The sequence below is a fragment of the Erpetoichthys calabaricus genome, chromosome 5 (genome assembly GCF_900747795.2).
Source record: "Erpetoichthys calabaricus chromosome 5, fErpCal1.3, whole genome shotgun sequence".
Taxonomy (NCBI): Eukaryota; Metazoa; Chordata; class Cladistia; order Polypteriformes; family Polypteridae; genus Erpetoichthys; species Erpetoichthys calabaricus.
The window spans coordinates 97,757,639-97,780,524 of NC_041398.2; positions in this window are offsets into that span (position 1 = coordinate 97,757,639).

Consider the following 22,886-nt stretch of genomic DNA (forward strand, 5'->3'; position numbering starts at 1 on the left):
TTTATTTCTTTTGATGGCACTCTGTAATAACAAAAGCATACAAAAATTTAGAATCCCTACTTTATTTTCATTCTCAACCACCCAAAAACGAAATCAATTCAATTAATTCTTATATCAACAACAACAACAACATTTATTTATATAGCACATTTTCATACAAAAAGTAGCTCAAAGTGCTTTACATAATGAAGAGAAGAAAAATAAAAGACAAAATAAGAAATTAAAATAAGACAACATTAATTAACATAGAAAGGAGTAAGGTCCGATGGCCAGGGTGGACAGAAAAAACAAAAAAAAACTCCAGAAGGCTGGAGAAAAAAATAAAATCTGTAGGGGTTCCAGGCCACGAGACCGCCCAGTCCCCTTTGGGCATTCTACCTAACATAAATGAAATAGTCCTCTTGGTAGTTCGGGTTTTTCACGGAGTCACTTGATGCTGATGGTCATACAGACTTCTGGCTTTTAATCCATCCATCATTGTTGGAACATCATGGTGCTTTGGGTAGATGGTGGTGGCGCACGCCACCACCAACAGGACACCGGAAAAGGAAACAGAAGAGAGAGTAGGGGTTAGTACAGATTTTGAATGAATAGTTATTATAATGAATTAGATATACAGAGTATCAGGATTAAATTACAGTGAAGTTATGAGAAGGCCATGTTAAAATAATGTGTTTTCAGTAGTTTTTTAAAGTGCTCCACTGTATTAGCCTGGCAAATTCCTACTGGCAGGCTATTCCAGATTTTAGGTGCATAACAGCAGAAGTCCGCCTCACCACTTCTTTTAAGTTTTGCTCTTGGAATTCTAAGGAGACACTCAGTTGAGGATCTGAGGTTACGATTTGGAATATAAGGTGTCAGACATTCCGATATATAAGCCGGGGCGAGATTATTTAAAGCTTTATAAACCATAAGCAGAATTTTAAAGTCAATTCTGAATGATATAGGTAACCAGTGTAGTGACATCAAAACTGGAGAAATGTGTTCGGATTTTCTTTTCCTGGTAAGGATTCTAGCAGCTGCATTCTGCACTAGTTGCAAATGATTGATGTCTTTTTTGGGTAGTCCTGAGAGGAGTGCGTTACAGTAATCTAGCCGACTGAAAACAAACGCATGAACTAATTTCTCTGCATCTTTCGATGATATAAGAGGTCTAACTTTTGCTATGTTTCTTAGGTGAAAAAATGCTGTCCTAGTGATCTGATTAATATGCGATTTAAAATTCAGATTACAATCAACGGTTACCCCTAAGCTTTTTACCTCCGATTTGACTTTTAATCCTAATGCATCCAGTTTATTTCTAATAGCCTCATTGTATCCATTATTGCCAATCACTAAGATTTCGGTTTTTTCTTTATTTAATTTGAGAAAGTTACTATTCATCCATTCTGAGATACAAGTTAGACATTGTGTTAGCGAATCAAGAGATTTGGGGTCATCAGGTGCTATTGATAAATACAGCTGTGTGTCATCAGCATAGCTGTGGTAGCTCACGTTGTGCCCTGAGATAATCTGACCTAATGGAAGCATGTAGATTGAGAAGAGCAGTGGACCCAGGATAGAGCCTTGTGGAACACCATATAGAATATCATGTGTCTTTGAGTTATAATTACCACAACTAACAAAGAATTTTATATGAATTATATGAAGTTTTTCCTCAGAAAACTGGCTCAGAGCTTAGTTTTACAAATGCAATGGTGGGCAGACATACATTATATAGGCTGGACGTGGAAAGGTGAAGGAATGGCAAACGCATGTAGACTTATAGTGATGCCCCATGCCAGCCCAAGTAGGTGACAAGTGAATGAGTGAAGCAGGCAAATTTAGATTTGCATACAGTCTAGCAAAAACTGACACAAATAATCATTAAACAGGAAATTTCACAACTGCAAAAAGCAAAACTGACTAGAGTGTTTTCTTTTAACACTGCTCCATAAAATATGTAATTTATAGCACACTAGTAAAATCAGTTCTATTTATGCTTCTTGTTCTCATCACAATGGAAGAGTACACTTTTTAAAAATTTAGCACACTGCATATATACCACATGAAGACACACTAAATTGCACCATTGTGAACATTATTGTGTCTTCTTCACAGGAAAATTCAGCACACTGAACATTGCTGTAGCTAAAACCGCCACTGCTGCAATTAGCAACCTAGATCCAATTGATTTCTTTTTCACTAGCAACCTTTTATTTAAATATTAAAGGACAAGTAGACACATGCGATGTTTCTGGACAAGAACTATACACTTTTCTTTTCTTCTTGTGCGAATGACACTAATTTTGCTGAAAGCGAAATACGCAATTTATTTAAGAATTTTTTTTGATTATTTGTCTACAGACAGCTTTGAAGAGTTGCACTGTGTAGGACCTTTCCCTGCTAAAAGGAAAAAAAAGTGTTACCTATTCCCTTCTCATTTTCAGTACCCCTTAGAAAATAGGTCACTGTACTATTATATCAGCCATTTTCTACGAAACGAATTAAGGTAGAATAAGCTTACAATACATTTCAGCCAGCTCCAACATCTTTATTGCACTACTGACAGGATTATACAATAGAAAGAATGTTTTTGTGGCTCCCTTTTGGAACTTTTGTCATAAATGTAATCATGTCCCTGACATATCACATAGACACAGTGATAAAGACTTGAAAGACAGATCAAAAGCATATCAGTGTAGATTATTGATTTACTGTGGTCCAATCACGTAACAAAAGCCTGAAAGTGGCAATATGCACGTCATTTTCTGTAATGGCTCCAGCAACTGAAAGCAAGAATAATTGTACCTGCCTGCTAGCTGGCAATCTGCCAAAGATTTGCTTTCATTCTGTTTTCTCTACATGACAGAACCACTCAGGGAATTATCATAAGGAAACATTGAAAGTGTCCAGGCAAATAATGCTATAAATCATTAAAGTTATTTTTAAAAAGTGCTGATATATTCAAGAGAACCAAGTAGAAAAATATACCGCGGCACTTTCTGCTTGTTGCAATAATAAAAAAGTAGGGCAATTTATTTTCATTTGAAAAACTCACTTCTTAGAATGCTTTCTTGGTTTAGTTTCACTTGGTTCCACAGTTTATAAAGTTTTCATATTTCTGACTGAATAAAACTGATCCGTAGGCACAATGTAGACTTGTCATTGATAGACACTTTTCTTTTCTCTGCTAAAGATATGCTTCAAACTCCGACAGGCAAAATGAAAATTATGCTTAAGGCAAGAAATATTACATTTAATTATTCAAAAGTTTGTTTGAATATTTTCTACCAATGCATATAATAAAAACTTTGGTACCCAGAAAGCGCTTATCATTTGGGTGCTTAGCTCTGAAAATAATGATTGTGTATGTTCCATTCACTGGACCATTGGGTACTGCCATCTTTTGAGCCAGAATTCGTATTAAAGATGCCGTTGCATGAATTTCTTTACACTCATTATCCACCAAAAACTAATACAGTAATCCCTCCTCCATCGCGGGGGTTGCGTTCCAGAGCCACCCGCGAAATAAGAAAATCCGCGAAGTAGAAACCATATGTTTATATGGTTATTTTTATATTGTCATGCTTGGGTCACAGATTTGCGCAGAAACACAGGAGGTTGTAGAGAGACAGGAACGTTACTCAAACACTGCAAACAAACATTTGTCTCTTTTTCAAAAGTTTAAACTGTGCTCCATGATAAGACAGAGATGACAGTTCCGTCTCACAATTAAAAGCATGCAAACATATCTTCCTCTTCAAAGGAGTGCGCGTCAGGAGCAGATGTCAGAGAGATAGAGAAAAGCAAACAAATCAATAGGGCTGTTTGGCTTTTAAGTATGCGAAGCACCACGGCACAAAGCTGTTGAAGGCGGCAGCTCACACCCCCTCCGTCAGGAGCAGAGAGAGAGAGAGAGAGAGATAGAGAAACAGACAAAGAAAAACAAACAAGCACAAATCAATACGTGCCCTTCGAGCTTTTAAGTATGCGAAGCACCGTGCAGCATGTCGCTTCAGGAAGCAGCTTGCACAGAAGGTAGCAACGTGAAGATAATCTTTCAGCATTTTTAGAGGAGCGTCCGTATCGTCTAGGTGTGCGAACAGCCCCCCTGCTCAATCCCCCTACGTCAGGATCAGAGAAAGTCAGCGCAAGAGAGAGACGGAGAAAAGTAAGTTGGGTAGCTTCTCAGCCATCTGCCAATAGCGTCCCTTGTATGAAATCAACTGGGCAAACCAACTGAGGAAGCATGTACCAGAAATTAAAAGATCCATTGTCCGCAGAAATCCGCGAACCAGCAAAAAATCCGCGATATATATTTAAATATGCTTACATATAAAATCCGCGATGGAGTGAAGCCGCGAAAGGCGAAGCGCGATATAGCGAGGGATTACTGTAATACACGAAAATGTAGCTTTGCTGCTTGATGCTTTTAAGCTTAAGGGGCAGCTATTGTTGAATCACTTCATAATTTTTAGAGGCACATGAATGCTTATTTTATTCCTTTTATCCATCCATTCATTGCTGACATTTTTAATGGAGTCATGGCCACAGTGATCAGAGCCCATCTATGCAGTAGTGGGTATTTAGCAGGGCCCAGCCCTTGACAGGATGCAAGCCCATCATTAGGCACAGTCATGCACCTGGTCTGTCACAACAGGGCCATTTGGAGATATAGATTAGTCTTACATGCATGTCTTTAATATGTATAGGAAGAAACAAACTAACTGGAGAAAAATCGATGCAAGAAAGTGTAAATAAAACATAGTAAGCAGGATGAAGATGTGATATAGAAGCACTAACCTCTGGACTGCCATTTTGCTTGAATTTATATTAGGAAGGGGAAAATATTTGTGATATTTTGCTACTGGAAACCTAAGCAGACACCACTGAGGCAACATTTCTAAAAAAAACTGTTAACATGGTGATGCTTGACCGGTCCATAATAAAACACTAAATATAAAATCCAATTCATTATTACTTGGGCCCAAACCTACCCCATTAGCTTTGGGCACAAGACAAAAACCAACCTTGGATGGGGTATTAGACAATCACATTCATCCATCCACAATGGGACAGTTTAGAATTGCAAACTGACCAAACTGGAGCAGCCAATGAAAAATCAATGAAGAAGCAGGGAGAACCTGAAAACCGTTCATGGACAATGACCAGACATGGGGCTCAATTATGGAATGCTGAATCTGTGAGGCAGCCACACTAGGACCTGCACAATTGTCCTACATGCAATATGTATTTGTCATATTAGCATTTGTAATCTTTCTAGATTAAAATTATTCATAATAGATCAGGGATTGTCCTGGATAAAAACCATAGATCCAGGCCTTTAATGACCTCTTGGGCACAGCCATCAGCAGTGTGTCTGTTTGCAGAGAGATTGTTGACCTTGTTGAGAGGTTTACTTACCTTGGCAGTGACATTCATGTCTCTGGTGACTCTTCCTATGAAGTCAGTAGATGGATTGGGAGAGCATGGAGGGTCATGAGGTTTCTGTAAAGGGGGTGTGTGGCGCTCCTGATATCTATGCAAAAGGACAAAGGTCCAAGTCTTTAGAGTTCCGGTGCTTCCATTCATCCATCCATTTTCCAACCCTCTGAATCCGAACACAGGGTCACGGGCTATATGGTTGCGAGACATGAATGCTGTCCAGTGACCTGAGATGAAGACTGGACTCCGTCGGTACTGTGTCTCTCCCAAAAAATCCTTGAGTACCATTGGTTTGACTTTGTCTCGAATGAGCAGTTGCTCATGGAGTCCCGAATGAAGCACATTACCTGCATTGTGAGGGAGCGTCAGTTACGGCACTACGGCCATGTGGCGCGTTTCCCCGAGGGTGATCCAGCTCGTAAGATCCTCATTGTTGGGGACCCGAGAGGCTGGACCCGGCCAAGGGGTCGCCCACATAATATCTGGCTGTGGCAGTTAGAGGGTCATTTCTGGAGGGTGGGACTGGACTGCATGTCTGCCTGGGGGTTGCCAACCGGGATCCCGAGTTGTTTCATCGTATAGTGGGTGTGGCAACACACAGTACCCATGCATGCTCCCCAACTTGACTTGACTTGATCAGGGAGTGGACCCTAATCGTGAATGATGCCATGTAGGTCAAAAGCTTTTCGGGAAAGATATTTGTTGATCTCTCAGCCAGTGTTGAATTTACAATCATTCTTTTTATGGAAGTGTTTGGAATAACATCAACTGGGATTACACTGTCTAGCGATAAACTCAGAATCCACTATACCACAGTGTTGGTGTGCTAATTGAATTTGCCTAACTGGAAAAATCATAATGTACCCTTCGTGACTCTATGGCAAAATAACATGCTACAGTACATTATCCAAAACTAGACAAAAATAACATTTTTGCACATGGAACAGGGCAGAGTTTGTCAAGAATGCATTACAATAATTTAAAATTGAGTGTGCTGGATTCCTGTCTACATTTCTGTTTAACTTCATATGTTTAAATTTGTATGAGGAACTATATAATTCAATTTGGTGTCAAATGACTCTCTGCATTGGTTAAAAATGAAGTTTCAAGTGTTGATTTTTATTAATGTTTCCTCTTTCCTTAACATGTCACATTCATCATATTTATGATTGGACTGTATTTTCTCCATAGAGCAAAGTGTGCTATGTTCTGTTATAAAAAAAATTAATTACTATATATACAGAATACTGTGCAAAAGTCATAAGCACTTGTGAAAAAAAAGCTGGAATACTTTCAAAAATAATGTGATGGATAGTTTTTGTTAATCAATAAACTTTCTACAAAGTGCAGCAAACAAAAACAAAAATGTAAATATATGTGGTGTGACCGCCTTTTCTTTTAAACACACCAGCACCTCTCTTTGGTCCACTTGCAGTTTCTGAAGGTCTTCACATGGTATGTTGTTTCAAGCCTCTTGGAGAACTTGCCACAGCTCCACTGCACACTTTGCTGCCTTACTTGTTTCTGTGTCTGCAGGTTATACCAGATTGGCTCAATAATGTTATGTACATGACTCTGTGGGGGCTACACGCTCTGCTGCAGTAAGTCTACATTTATTTGCACTATCACATATAGAAAACATACATTCATTTGCACTTTTCATTTTTGTACATCTTCAGCAGGGCATTTAGTGAAGAGGAAGGTGCTGCGCTTACTTGCTCTCCAGAAAGTTTTGCCTCAGCATTTCTTTTCATTTAGCAGATTGTGTTATATTTTGGGCCTGTCTGTATTGAATACTGTTTATTTGATAATTGTGTTTCGGTCTTCTTTAACTATCTATCAGTTTAGAAGCCACAGCCAAAATGGCAGATTGCGAACTTCACTGTGTCAACAAAGAGCTCAGGATCCTGAATAAAGAGATTTGGCAGCTGTTCGCATGCCAGTCCGTGGAGCAGAAACGGAAAGCCCAACTACAAGGACTACAAGAAGACTCCTTCAAAATGACTACAAAAATCTCAGCATCATTGACTCTGCAACACATCACTTGGATACCAGCCCAAGTGAGCTTCACCTCTGCTCCACTGAAGGCCACTTACCGCTTTGGGCTGCTTTGTTCCCCCGACTTGCCTACACTTCGTAAGTATGCTTTAATTATTGGAGATTCAATTGTTTGAAATTTAAACTTTTCATCATCTGATCACAAGACTTCTGCCCTGGAGCCTGTGTCTCAGATATCGAAAGAAAAGCATCACCAATCTTTGAGAAACACCAAGAATGTTAACCAAAAGGAAAAAATATGAGCATGTATCCCCAGTATTAATAACTTTACATCAGCTGCCAGTGTCTTTTAGAATCGATTTTAAAATATTTCTACTTGTTATATAAGGCTTTAAACAAGCTTGCATCTACGTACATCTCACAATGCCTGCTTCTTTATGTACCAAATCTCAATCTTAGATTTGCAAATTCTGGTTTGTTCCTTATTCCAAGATCTAAGTATAAAAGAATTGGTGAGGCAGCATTCTGTTCTTATGCACCTAAAATATGGAATAATTTACCAATAGAAATATGCCAGGCTAAATCTGTGAAAAACGTCTGAAAACCATTTTTAGTCTGGATTTCCAGTAATTATAATACAATGATCTGATTAAAAGTTTAGCTCTTTGATGTGTTAATAAGTACCCAGCAATCAATTGCTTTTTTATGTTCTTTGTCTTTCATTCTCTGTGGTGTCGCTATGCGCCACCCAAACCTGCTTAAACCGCTCTATTCTGCAGTCACCTGGGATACTGGAGGAAATGAGGAGGCCATGGAAAGCTTTATCATCAACTGTGCTAACTGTATCAACTGTGTTCAGTAGTGGGTGAGTGACCAGCTGGCCTAGGTCATTCTGACTTTCATGACGCAGAAACTGATTACCATCAGACCCAACTGTCTTCCGACTGTGGCCCTCCAAAGGTTTATTTTTCTCCTCTGGCCCATCGCACAAGTTTTTTGTTTTCCTCTCTTCTGTGTCAGCTGGTCAAACAATCACATTCAAGAATCAAGAACTTTATCTACAGTACATCCCAAATCAACCGAAACCACTATGGATTGTTTTATTTGCTTTTGTATATTTTCATTAACTTTAATAACATCAAACTGTTTATATTCAATGGGTTGCCACATACATATGCCTAGATAAAATGTATATATATACTGTATATATTTAATAGTATATTATTCTTCTTCTTTGGGCTGCTCCCGTTAGGGATTGCCACAGCTGATCATCATTTTCCATATCTTCCTGTTTTCTCCATCTTTCTCTGTCACACCCATCACCTGCATGTCCTCTCTCACCACATCCATAAAGTAGATCTGGTTGTTCTATTGTCAACCTTAATGTACCATTTTCTGATAAGAGTGAATGTTTGTTTTGCACTTTAGAGGGTAAATTTTGCTTAACATAGTATACTTACATTTATTACAAATTATCATAGTATTAATTAATGATAATCCAAGTAAATGTGGTATATCTTTGCTTTTATTGATTAATCTGTGGAAACCAACCTGAGTTGCATGTAAATGTATGATAAGGAGGAGGAGGTTAGGAGCACGCGCTGATATAGCGCATTGCCGCACCCACCACATGACAAACCAACTCATGACCTTAAGATGCTACATAAATATTATTATTATTTCCTGTTCCTCTTTTTACTGCAGATAGTCTTTTATGATTGTGGCCATATACTTGGTGCCATTGGCATGCTGTAGAAATGAAACTTGAACCGATCAGGTGCCTCTCTGATGTTATTGCATCGTTTGTGAATAAGCAGCTCCAAACCTGCAGGGAGCCTCCACCATGCTTCACAGTTGTCTGCAAACAGTCCAGGTACCATTCTCGATTTCTTCACTGACAAACTGCCCTCTCTTAGAGCCAAAGGTTTTAAATTTTGACTTATCACTTAAGTGCACCTGCCACCATTTTTATGTACCCAAGTTCTTGTATTTTTGTGCATAGATGAATCATGTGGCTTTCTTTGCACCACAGAAGAATGGCTTTATGGTCATAACTCTTCAATGACCACTTCAGATAAGACTTCTCCAGGTAGTAGAATGGTGTACCAGGGTCTCATTGGTTTCAGCCAGTTCTGAGCTGGACATCTTCCAGTCTCAAAGAAAAGTAAGCTTTATATATTTGTCACCCACTGTGGCTGACCATTGTGTTTTAGACCTTGAACGTTGGCTATTTGTTTGTGCTTCTGTAGAAGAGCTTGGACAGCAACTGAAAATACCTGATTGTCTTGAAATTTCTACTTGGGAAAGACCTTGATGTTGAAAGATGTCTACCTTATGTCTTGTTCCTGTGCTCACTTTTGCCATGGTGTAAGGTTTGGAGGTTAAACCACCACATCTACCTTGACCTTGCCTTTTTAGAATGGTTATCCCTTGCCCAGTTTTATACCCTCTACACAGCTAATTCTGTTTCAGTTTATCACTTTGTGATGATGTGGGTCCGGCTTCATGCTCCCACCTCTCTTCTGGGAGCCTCTCAAACCCACAACCATTGGTAATGTAACCAAGTGAGTTGTGCAAAAGTGGACAAAATAATCTTGGAGTAAGGGGATGGTGTAAAGTGTGCAAGTGCTTTTATTAAAAACAAAAACCATCGAAACAGTGTTCAAATAAATAGTGCAGTTCTCAAAGATCAATAAATAATCCATTAAATACAAAAAGTGGCGGTTTAAATCAATAATAAATAAATCCTTTGAAACGAGGTTAAAATACTAGCTGGAAGCTGTCCTTTTTAAAAAAAACACCCAGTCCCTTCTCCTTTTAACTGGCGGCTCCCCTGCTTCTCCCATGCAGGCCTTGCAACAGGGGAGTCACTTCTTTCAGCACGTGCAACTGCCTTCCAAACTGATCCGGTAGCCTTCTGTCCCCTGGCTACATACAGCTCCTTTGCCGGACCGAGACTTAGGTCACACTGGGACTCTCCATCCCAAGCCTCCGACTCCCACTGCCTTCTCGGCCTTACACTGCGAGCCGTCCATACTCCCGGTCATTCCAGATCCTCATAACCGCTCAGCTGGTTTCCTACTACCCCTACCGAGTGTCTCCTTTTTTCCTTCTTTTCTCCCCCGATCCCTTGTGCCGGCCTGTACTTATACAGCTCTGTGGGTGCAGCATCTCAATCATGCGCCGCAGGAAGCCAATAAAGCAATTGAAAATGATCGCACTTTCACATGCAGGTGCATCTCGCCCGGACTGCGTCAGCATGCCCACGGAAACTGAAACGGCCATTGGATTATTTAAAAAAAACGACATTCTTTCTGAGCTGCAGACCCGCTATACCACACACTTTGATTCAAGATGGGCATTGCCATTGAACATTTGCACTTGTTTGTTAAACGTTACTTAATCAAGCACTGTGATATATGCCTACAAAGAATTCACTTTTTAAACTAGAAAGTGGTCTATTACTGTGTTGGTTACTTTCTTTAAGGACATTCAGACATCTTTTGCAAAAGGAATGTTTAGACCTCTAACATCTATTCTATTGATACATTAATCTTGAAGATATAAAATAACCATCTAAGACAAATTCTTTCATAAGCTGTCTAAAGTGTCAAAAACCTTTGCACAGTACTGTATAAAAAAAGAAAGACTTGACAAAATTAAGAATGACCTTTTTGTAAATACTAACGGTGGTGGATCTGCTGTTAAACATAATGTTGTCATGGAACATCTAAAAAAATGATGCTAAGCTGACACGGTCTTATTACACTTTAAAATCATCATATTTACTTAAAGCTTTACAAATGGTTTTATAAACTTGTCCTGATCTAAGCTTCAGCACAATGTGATTGTGGAGGTCTACAGGGAGTTCCTTGGACTTTGTGCTTGATTTTTGTCCCAATATGCAGTGTGAATTGTGGGACCTTATATACACAGGTGTGTGCCTTTCTAAACAATGTCTCGGCAATTTAGTTTTCCATAAGTGGACTTCAATCAAGTTCTAGAATCCTCAAGGATAATTAAAGCAAACAGGATGAACCTGACCACAATATGCAGCACCATAATCAAGGATCTGAAATACTCAAGAATGAGAGATTTCAGTTTTTAATTATTAATGAATTTGCAAAGCTTTCTGAAAACATGTTTTCACTTTGTCATTATGGGTTATTGAATGTATATTTATAGACAGAAAGTTGCAAATGTATCCATTTAAAATAAATTCCACAAAACAATAAAGTATGCAGAAAGTGAATTCTGAATCCACTGCATATCAACTCCATTATGAAACTTGTGTAAATAACTCTCTTACAACTTTGCAGTTCTTGCTCTCCACAACTTTTTTTCTAAGTCTATTTTTGAGGCTTCATCTGCCTTGATGTTCAAATCACAGAGGGCTTTGCACAGGAGACCCTCCCACAGTTTCATCTCTTCATTCTAATTTCTTTTTTAAAGAAGACTGGCATGAAATTGAAAAATGCACAGCTTTAGCCACCTACTCAAGTACATGGCTATGATTATCATGGCAGTATTAGCGATATCTTTAAAGCGGTTTTCAGTAGTTATTTTATGTGTATGTTTTAGAGCTTTTCATAAGCATTTCATTATGCCTATGAAACTCTAAATAAGACTAGAACCTACAAAGAGAGGTAGTATTGAGGTGAGTGAGGGAAACCAATTAGTCAAGTGGTACTGAAGGAAAACATTGTTGTTGCACCCTAGCATGTCTGTATTTACTCCTGCAAATAACAATAACCTATTCCACAGCTTATACATGAGCAAGTGGAGGTATGCATAACAGTGGGTGAGGAGGAAACGGCACCAGCAGGAATACGAAGAACTTTGGGATAACTGCTCACATTACAAGATCACCAGAAAGGATAAAAGAGAAAGAAAAAAATCAAACACCTGATGAATCTGACTTATTTCACTTTGGGTGTACTCCTGCCAGGCATCTGCTGCTGGGTTTAACTTTTATTCCATTACACAAGTCTTCAGGGTTGGCAGGCTAGAAAGTGTCTCAAGCATATTATAACATGGCTTCACCTTTGTTTAAATTTGTGAATTCTTCAGCTAGTATCTTGGCATAGTTTAAAGTTATTCATTATGTGCTTCCTTTCAGACAGAAAAAAGCCACATATCAGTATGGTAAGAGATGAGTGGATATAGCAAAATACTGTAATGGCTGCAAGATTGAATGACAGTGAACCTTCCAGAAGAATTCCATATTTTCCATCCCTTACTGTATGTTACGTTGTATTTCAGGTGGTTTGGCAACCCTGGCAGAGGGCTTTAAACATGGAAATTACATCTATGAGTGAGAGCCTGGATTGCCAAGGAATACATCTTGTAAAGGAGAGGAGATATTGAGGAGTTGGCTACATATCTACTGGTATACAAGGGACTGTAGTCATGATTGTCCACTCGTACATGTAAGGTGTACAGGGAAAGGAAAGTCACAACTTGCCCCAGTGTCTAAATGCATATTTGTTGTTTTGGTGGTGTTCCCCATGGTGCATAACAGTGCAAAAATGTGCTTAGTTACACTAGGATTAAGCAATTGCGTATACTGTACACAGCATGTAGGAAAATGAGTGAAGGATCTCTGTTTCATTGGCCCACCCAGGGACTCCAAATAAATGTCCATAGTGCAAGAAGAACTTATTGATGTTAATCAATCAGTTAATTACCAGTTGTGCTTTTGGCTATGCATGTAATTGGTCAAACAATTTGGTTTGGGGTCTTTTTATTTTTCTAATCTTTCTCTTTAGGAGATAATTTCAGCCATTGCTTATAATAAAGGTAACTCAAACACTTGTTTTAAGAAGCAGAATACTACAATTTACTGATTAAACACCTTGATGATAGAAATATGATAACTGCATATATATTGACACAGAAGACAGGACACAAAACAGAAGAGACAAACATATAATACAGAAGAGGTTGATCTGTTTATTCACTGGTTATTTAGACTTCTAAATTATCTTGGCATAGATAAAAGGTTTATGATACCAAGCTTTTAAGGATGTCTGATGCTGGGTGGAGTTGTGTTTTGTCATTTCAGGTTTAAGTGATGGACTCTTCTTATGTTGGAGTGTACACTTGGTGTTTGATACATATTCAGTTATTTGTGGGGAGGTGTGACGGTGCCTTCCTCAGCTCATTGTTAGGTTGTGCCCTCTGCAACTTCATACGGAAACATGTTACTCTTTCAGGTACAAGAGTGTAGGTGCTGAAGTTCCCTTCTAGAATTATTTCTGCTTTTCAGTCTTCTCAGGCAGGGCTCAGTAATTGGCAAAGAGATTATCTTAAGGCAAAGAAAATCTTAGAACTAGTTAGGCTCTATGGAGAGTAGCTCCAGACCAAATAAAGCTTATACAGTAAGCTTTTTTACTCCGCAGAGACTGGGTGAGCTCTTTCCTCAGAGTGTGATTCATCAGCCTTCTGCTCATAAAGTGATCAGGTCAGCAACTTTTGACTTCCCCAAAGAGACAAAAAAGATGAATGCAGCTAATTTTGAAGGAAAGTGCAACCTCACTACCAGTTACCTGACTACCAGCCTGAAGGTCAGTTTGCAATTACTAGCCAGACCTAAAACGAATATTCATTCGAGTGCCTTTTTGTCTGAAGGACTTTCTGCGGAGGTGTCAGCTCAACTCTGATTTACACCTTTGCTATCAGATGAAGCACAGAGCTGACTAAAGTGTTGGTACGAGCGAGCTGCATTTCTGTCATTCACTTGAGTGTTCACTCTGGAATGCGAGGGTGGGGTGGAGAGGTGCAGCTGAATTTCTACATCCTGGTGTAGAATATGATTACATCTGGCCTGAAGAAGGGGCCTGAGTTGCCTCGAAAGGTTGCATATTGTAATCTTTTTAGTTAGCCAATAAAAGGTGTCATTTAGCTTGACCTTTCACTACATACATCCTGGTTAAATATGCTGTCTTAACAGGAGTTGTGTGCCACTAAAAGCCTAGCAAAACAAGCAATGCTTTCTTTGTCCTACAAGTAAAACAATAAATACATTTATGCAATGGCCGAAATGCTATTGTTTTGGGGTGCTGATGTCTCTCTTATCAGTGCCTGTTATAATATTTTATCAATCCTTTTACTATACTTTTTCCCTCAGTTACTACCCATGTTTCATACATTTGTATGTCTGTAAGCTAATAAATCTTACCATCCACAAAATTCAGGTCTTCTCCAACTGAAAAATGTGTTACATTGTGTGTACTGGTCACAAACATGAAGAATGATTTTAAAACATTTGCACTTAATCACAAAGAAATATTGAGAAAAAAAATTTGTAGAGTGCTCAGTAAAAATTAATGGGTTTCTATCAAGATAATTAAAAGGTATAACGTTATACTGTACAGGAAGCAAGCTTGACATTGTAATTATCTTTGTTTTAGTTAAGGATTTAACAAGCTCCACGTAGCATCACTTTACAATGAGTGACTGAAAGTGAAAATTGTGAACACAGTCATTAGTAGCATCTTCCATATTGAAACAATGGTGTATGTAGAAAGAGCTTTGAGAACACGACTATGATGTCTATTTGCCACAAAAAAGGAAAATCTAAATTGGGCCCTGTCAGCTCTTGGAATAATTATTATTGTTAGGAGATATTTCGTTTTACATTTTTAACAGAGGATGGCTAACACATTCTGTCTGTTTTTCTTCTGTTAGTGTATCATGAATACATAAAAAGAATCATAACAAAATCTCCAACTTGCTAATTCCGATTTAGGGTTGCTGGTTTGGAGCCTATCTTGTAAAACCAAAGCAAACTAAAACCTTTGAAAGGAGTGCCATTACATACTGTAAGAAAGAAGGAGTTTATATGGTGACTTCTGTATGGTCTTTGACACTTCTTTTAAATATTAACTTTAATTGAGAATCTCAAATCCAGGAGTACAATATTCTCTAAAAATGTATCATCAAAATGCACTGTCATGTAATGCAAGCAACCTAAAGCTATATTTATCTATCAAATTTTATTTAGTAAAATAAACACGATAGAAACCTGCTTATTGTAAGTAAAAAAGATGCCACTAATAAAACAAAATACAGATAGATTTTAAGATATAGGTGGTCCCTCTCTCTCCGTCCCCCTGCCCCTGGACCGTAACAAGAGTCACTATCTACCAAGTACCCTGCCTCAGCTGGTATTATATAAGGACTCAATATTACATCTGCTGCTAACTGTTTGTCTTTTTGTACATCTCATAAGCTACTCTATAATGCACCTTCTCGTTTTTTACTGTAATTGGCTTTTGCACTAATGACTATTGCACATTGTACACAGGTCTACTTTACAAGTTCTAATGTAATTTATCTTATATGTTATACTTTTATACTTTTTTATATTTTATTGTACTACAAAGATGAGAGAGAAACAGTATTTCGATTCTCCTGTATGTTCTGCACATATAGTGAATTGACAATAAAAGGCTATTTGATACTTGATTTGATACTTTAGAAGGTTTGTTCAAATTTAAAAAGGTTTACAAATATTAAGATGAGCAGCCAAGGAAAAATGAAGATGAAATTAGATATATTAAATAATGCTGCCAACTGACATTTGGTAAACAGTGGCATACTTTTTGAAAGGTTGTTTGATTTTATTTAGTTTATCATTCTATTGATTAATCAATAACGAAAGGAAGCCCAGACATGCATTACTGAATCTTCTGGAGCCCATTGACCATTTTGAAAATTTACTGCATCAATTTACAAAAACAAATATTCAGAAATGCAATACCTTTACCTCTGAGATCTGTGTGATTTGACTTTGTTATTATCTGCATTGCTTACCTATTAGAATTGACCTTTTTACTATAGGATTAATGATAAGTATATGAATTGAAACTTGCCTGTTAAATGTCACTTTGACCTACAGCTCCAATTTCTAATATACTGTAAACCTTTTACTCTTAAGCTTCATTCTAAGTAAAATGTTTTAAGTAAAAATGAATTCCGTGCTGAATAATAAAAAAGTAAAGTAGGCCCAATGACCCAACAATTAAGGCAATGATCAGATGGAGAGTCTTCTAGAGGTGTGATTGTGAAGATGAGCAAAGAGAAAGAGATACAGGGAGAGTAAAATAAGCAAAGCAGAGCCAGAGGTGATAAGCAGTGTCAGTCTACATAATAATCAGTCATTCCATGCTGATAAAATATTGCAGAAAAGTTTAAAATGAGTGTGACGTCTGTGATATTACTTTGATAAGTGTCCCTGTGACTGAGTATTCACAGACTATTTAGTACAAATAAAGAACCTCTCAAAGCCCACTGAAGCACACTGCACTTGTCAGTGCCAAAACCATACCCACTGTCCTTAAGAAAAGATTAATAAAACACTCAAATCATAATCAAAAAAGGAATAAAACTGACACACACACATTTTTTTTTACAGCAAAGCTAAATTTTGCCTCTTACTGTTTCATTTACAGTATGCATTTCAATACAGACCTATTAGTCGTTTACCAAATTATATAGGATCACGGGGTCAACATCCGGACTGGTCAGAGAAAGCACTACCACCCCAGGACACAAAGGGGTGTGAGCACCGACTCTTCTGTCTCCTTTGTGACACACAGCTAAAAGAAGCCATCTATTGAGAGGAACGAGTCCCACCCCTTCTGATCCAGGAGCTATAAAAGCAAGGCACTCCCAGAAGGACACGTCTCATCAATGAGATGAGACACCCACGCTACAGAGCTCTGACCCCGAAGCCTGACTACTCTCCAGAGGTTTCAAAACTAATGGTTATACTTTGGTTTTGTTTCCTTATCATGCCATTGAGCGCCTGTTACTTTCAGTTACCGTATTGTTTCAGTAAATGGGGTGTCCTGCTTGGCATCCCAAAATTTTCTCTGAACTCCTGTCATAACCTGGAACGATGACAATATGCAATATATATTTTACTTAAATATTATTATTAAAATGTATAATTCAATTTACCTTAATATGTGATTTCATTTAATGTCATTAAGATAATTACATAAAATAAGTGTGGATATGTACAGTTTTAGAAAAGGGGTAAAAGTATTGGCAAACATTGTAAATGGTTAATGTAAGCCTTTATGCAAAACTTCCCTTTTAACAAAATTTACATTCTGCACATGGAATGATAATCTAAAAGCCAATATTGAGCTTGATGAATTACAGTGCATTTACTGAGCCATTAGCTTTCCATCCAGAATAAGACAAAAATGCCGTCCAACGTGTCTGAAAATTCCCTATAATTGTTTCATAATGGTACTGATAGCTTTTCAGGTTTAATCACACTGTACAAATGTACAACTGTGGAATGAACTATTATCTGTAGATATGGATACAATTGTTTTAATAGAGAATTGCACTCTTTCAAAAATAAGTGTTTTAATAGTAGTGTATACTTTTAACAAATGGAACTATTAGTAGACATAAAAATATCAAGTGAGAAAAGTAGTGTACAATAATATCTTTATATTTCATTGAACTATAATTGAGATAATGCTAAGCATGACAGTTTAGTGGCTATCACCTAGAACCAGATTTCAATTCTTGGCCCAGTTCTTGATATTGTGTGGGTATCACATTCTACCCTCTTTCCTAGGGATGTACAGTATAAAGGATTATATAAAGGATTGCTCAACAGAGTGTGCTAAAGAATGGACAAAGTAAAACAAAACTGTGCTTCCCGGTATGAATTATTTTTCATTTCATTATTAATTTGAGTTTAAAGGAGCAGGCACTTAAATTAATATTAGTTGCCCAGGTACAACTTATTGTTCCAATTTTTCTCTTCAACAGACAATAGAAGAGGAAGGCATCTGCTGTTAGAAAGCTCCGTGTTGTACCCAGTTGTTGGGTAGTCTTTAGGCTTGGGGAGTGGAAAATAATACTCCTGTTCAGAGTTGTGGATTCTAGTATGTGATTTGGGGGGTTAATTGTCTCTTTGTTGTTTTGTTCTACTTATTTTTCCCTTTTGTTATTATTTCACATTCTTAGCATTATGGGTTCATTTTCTTCTGGTTTCTTTTGTAAATTATGTAGCTTTTTGGAGTTAATAAATGTATATAAATTAACATTAATTGTAATCTTGTCTCTATAAGTCTTTGGCTAAGGGTTTGCTTTCCCAGGGTCCAAAGCATCATTACATTTGTACAAGGCACACCAAACTGGAGCCTTTATGAAGCAGTCTCTGATGTCCCTGCAACCCTAAATCTTCCATTGCCTCTAAAAAGTGAATTTCCCATTGGGATTAATAAAGTATCTATCTATCTATCTATCTATCTATCTATCTATCTATCTATCTATCTATCTATCTATCTATCTATCTATCTATCTATCTATCTATCTATCTATCTATCTATCTATCTATCTAGAATTTCTCTTGCCACCAAGAGGTGTTGACTCTGGTATTTCTCCAGTAGAAATTTGATGTATTTAATAACAAAAAACTGTTTCAAGATATTTGAAATATGATTTATATTTTATGTGTTTCATCGAATTTATATTTCTGTCCAGATAAAAACTAAATATTATGTATTTTTTAGAGAAAAGCCAAGCAAAATGACACCTTTTATTAGCTAACTAAAAAGATTACAATATGCAAGCTTTCGAGGCAACTCAGGCCCCATCTTCAGGTAAGATCTTGCCTGAAGAAGGGGCCTGAGTTGCCTCGAAAGCTTGCATATTGTAATCTTTTTAGTTAGCCAATAAAAGGTGTCATTTTGCTTGGCTTTTCTCTACATTCACAATGACTAACACGGTACAACACCCTAGTACTACAAGTATTTTTTTATATACACATATATACATATTTTTTGTTAAAATAATACTTTCTAATTATTTTTACAAAGCTAAGTAAACCATTTGTTTATTGTAAGGTAATTCTAAATATGGAGTAATGATAGAGCACAGAATTGCTGTTCTGCTAGGTTATTAAAAAAACACATATCTGGTAATTAAAATGCTTTGAAAGAAATAATATGAAGTTCACTTTACCATGAATTAGAACAATGCAGTCATTTTAGTTGTAATACCCACAGATGAAAGAGATCAGCAGATTGATAAAAAGGATTAACATTACAACATGTTGCAATTTTACTTGCTTACTTACAGGCAATACATCATTTAAACACTACTACTTTATTTTTTAGTTAATCTTATGTAGGTGTTATTCTGCTAAAATGGACTTTGAGGTTGGCCACAAAATGTTTATTTTCTTATTATGTTCATAAGAATTACTTATGAATGCTTTGAAATCACTTCATTTTTTTTTCTGGCACCTCATGACTCACCTGATATAAGAAAACCAACATGATTTACCATTCAGCTTGTCTTGATGTCTAGTTATATAAGACATCAACTGTTCTGGGGTTCCCATCTATTTATGGCCCAAAAGAATTGAAAATTCCTCATTTTTAGGCCACATTAAGGTACACACTTATGATAAAGCAACAGGTGTATTCAGCAAAAATGACCTGAAGTTGTGCATGCTACATCAACCAGCCACAGGGGTTTCCCCCTAGTAGGATACACAAGGTCAAAGTTCTTTTTATAAAACTTTGAAAAAATGGGGACCAGTGATATAGGTATGTGGAGTGTTGTTTTATGGTATTTTGAGGTTGATGTCTGAATCTTTACCCTTGTTGTCCTAGCTCTTGAAGAGCCACTCCCAGAAGGTTAAAAATGACAAATTTCAAACATAATCATGTGATGTATCATTTGAGACTACTGTATATCAAGGTGAGGGATTAGGATTATGATGTTGTTTTTAATCCTTTACCAGGGATCTTGCCCTCTATGGAATGCTATCAGAGGATGAAGAATAAAAAAAAATCTTTTGCGATTGAGGATATTTAGGCTTTAAACATTTTAATATTTTAAATATTTCATGCCACTATTCCTATTTATTATGTACTGAAGTAAATCATTACATTTCTTATGAAAACCCCAAAATAGGCAGCATACAGAAATTCAGATTCTCAGATTCTGATTCAGATCTCAGACATTTAGCTATATTCACTATTTACTTTTAATAAAGGCAGTAGATGTGCTAAATTGATTTTATGGTGTGAATTTCATGTATCTTGCACTACAGTTTGTAGCAAAGGGATATAGACTGCCACACTTATTAAAGAGGTTGCCTAAACACTGTATGTGCACTACACTTATACTTTAGGTCACAAGAGTTTTTAGCTTTGTCTGGACAAGTATAGCATTTGCTTGGTATAAATAATATACTTTTAACTGGACAAATTAAAATTTTCTGCATGTTTGCCAGCCCCAGAGGTAAACATTGAAAAAGAAGTTGCTTTATGGATATCATCTTGGCAATTGTTACCTGTAGTTGTAACAACCACAGATCTGGGAGAAACACAAAAAGAGCCTGAGTTAATTAAAACTCCACCTAAACCTCTGGAATTCTGGAGCATAATAAATTGCTTGAGTTCATTTCTTAATCTATAATGAAGCAGGTAAACCACTTGAAGTTAAATAAAATAATATATAAAGTAAGAAATTGGCAAAAGCAGTAATAAGTACCATCTGGTCAACTGTAATATCCAAACACAGCCCTATCACTTATTTCTGCTTCATGCAATGAATATCATCTGTTTAACAATTAGAGATTTGGACAACCCAAAAAACACTTAAATCAATAATGTATATAATGTAGAAAAATGATTAGAAGTATAGAAAACATAACAATTAAGTCACAGTAGAAATAAGCTTAAATTAATATGACCACTTAAAGCCTGAATATATTACAATTACAATACATTTAACTGCCAAAACAAAGAGTGCTAGAATAACTTAAAATGAAAGGAAAACAGATAAAGTAAAAAATTATACCTGGAAACAAAGCAAGATAAGGAAATCATAGAAACTAAATAAATACTAAAAGTGATTTTTAACACTTAATTTCTTAACAAATTAAATAAAGAAGGCCAGCCTCAAATTCAGATCACTAATCCAGATAGAAGGCATAGTCTATCTATCTAGTAACCATTTCAAATTCAAGAGAGCAAAGCAAGAACAGTCACAAGGAATACCAAGGGTTGCATAATCATAATAGCAATCATAATACATTTTATTTATATGGTGCCTTTCCCAACATAGTAGAATCGAAAGACGCTGCTTCCCCTTTTATTGCTCAGGTCCCTGCTTACTGAATAGCTGAGTAGTAATAAATGGTGATAAGACCCACCTGACCCAGGCAGTCACTCCATAATTACGGAGTTCTCTGTCATTAATTTAATGAATCAATGAATCATCATAATGGACAGAGATCAGGATGCAATTAAGAACCCAAAAAAAAAAATTAATTTGAAACTAAGTGGCTAAAGGGAAGGGAAAATGTGCTGAGCCTGGGACTGACTCAACCACCACAAAAGACACAAACTACATTTCCAGGAAAATAATAAATATGCCAATCATCGACATACCCAACCAAAAAAAAAAAATTCTTTGCATACTGGAGCATAATTTAAACAGAAAACATTCCACATCAAGTAACAGTTAAAGTATATGACAATTGTCATCTTTTAAGTAGATGATAATGACGAATGAATTAGCCATTGTCATCATCAAGTAGTAGTTTAGTCAGACTACTGTCATCCTTGTGATTATGAAAGCCATTTTTTAAACAAATATGTTTGTGATAGTTACAACAGATGAAAGCAAAATGATATCATTATGAGTTATGTGCACAATTCTCATTCATTAAAAATTGTTAAAAAATAACTGCTCTGGTTTTATGTAATTAAAACAGTCTAAATAAACTATTAAATCAATGGTCTTTTATAAATAACAGATTTAAAGTTCTCAAACCCAAAAGTATTTAATAATGTAAACCTATCCAAATGATTTATTTTTTACCTACAGTAATTTATCTAAAAATCTGAATCTCTTGGAAGGTACTCAAAAAATTACAGACTGCTATATGTATTGAAATGTTAATGTGGTAACTTAGTTTTACTGCATTACAAATTTCCTGAACAGTAGACAGTTTTCTTTTCTATAAACGTTCAACTAATCAGTCTGCAATAATCAGCATGACTTCCATCAATTGTGTGATTTTTGTTTCATGTACAGTATGCCTACAACAGATTATGCTTGATCTTTCTCATGTTCTAAAAGTTTAGGCTACAAGTAGATAAAGTATATCTACTTTTATTTAGAAGAAATACTGACATTGCCTTACGTTTTCCATGCAGTGTTTTAAATAATATTTAACTGATTAAATGTACATGATAGCAGCAAATGAAATGTGCCTTCTTAGTCTAAAACTGCCAATTCTGAATGGTCTGTTTTAACCTTTAGTCTATAAATGACCTCAAATAATGTTTAAGGATGAGAACTGCCATGTTAGGCTAGTGGTTTATCTAAAGTTTTAAAAAAGTTAAGCTGCTGTAAAGAACAATGTGATGAATAGCATGACATACAAGTCAAGCTCCATGTGATTA